The sequence below is a fragment of the Solanum tuberosum genome, unplaced genomic scaffold, assembly GCF_000226075.1.
Source record: "Solanum tuberosum cultivar DM 1-3 516 R44 unplaced genomic scaffold, SolTub_3.0 contig02152, whole genome shotgun sequence".
NCBI lineage: Eukaryota > Viridiplantae > Streptophyta > Magnoliopsida > Solanales > Solanaceae > Solanum > Solanum tuberosum.
In genome coordinates this window covers 1-820 of record NW_006242999.1, presented here as the reverse complement: position 1 = coordinate 820, position 820 = coordinate 1, and the positions used below count along the sequence as shown (strand labels likewise).

The 820-nt window shown below is 29.4% G+C and overlaps 1 long non-coding RNA gene across 1 annotated transcript; it reads left to right on the top strand.

Moving 5' to 3' along the window:
- The first annotated feature begins 101 nt into the window (after positions 1–101).
- Positions 102–629, top strand: LOC107059440 (uncharacterized). The gene is made up of 2 exons (XR_001472655.1): positions 102–255; positions 365–629. It is a non-coding gene; the product is annotated as an uncharacterized lncRNA (long non-coding RNA).
- The last annotated feature ends 191 nt before the right edge of the window (positions 630–820 follow it).

Here is an 820-nt window from a genome sequence, read left to right as displayed (position 1 = left end):
CTAAAAATACATATTTAACGCAACTGTTAATTAATTACCGCTAAAGATTATTTTTAATGTAGTAGCACTATGTTTTTTTTTCCGAACTTCTTCAGTGAAAATTTTGAATCTGTCGTGTAGTAGTTGTTTGTTTTTCAATTTCTAAATAGTTTCTTTTATGTTCATGACTTGATCAGTTCAAGAAAAATGTAGAAGAAGATGATGATCAAAATGGAAACAATTCAAATTGTGCTTCAAGAGGAAATTGGTGGCAAGGTATGGAAATTAAATTTTGTAGAAAAGAATAATTATTTCTATGATTAATTATTTCTTTTAGCAATGTCATAAAAAAACTCAACTATATATTTATTTTTTTGTCCCACAGGATCATTATACTATTGAGGCCTTGCTTTTTTCCCTATGCAAAGTGGTTCAACCTTTTTTCGAACTCAGCGCATAGCAGAAGTTTAGTGCATGCACCGATTATCTTTTTAGTCAAGGCCCATTTCAACACTTAATTAGTTAACTTTTTTTTGTTTTATTTTGTTGGTTTGTCTTTATGGTAATTGGCAGGACCTTAAGCCAATTTTGTAAATGGGTTTGTCCCACTAATTTTAACACTTTATTAGTAGACACCTTGTTGTAATTAATTAATATCCCTTCTCTATATGGGAATATATATGTGTGGAGAATATAATGGTTATTATTTTGTAAATAATTCTAAGAAGTTTGATTTTTGAGATGATATCCAACTGCATACCAACGAAAAGTCATTACAATCGTATTCCATCATATTCACGTATCGTAGGCATATAATAGTTACGTCGTTGCATCTAAAAAA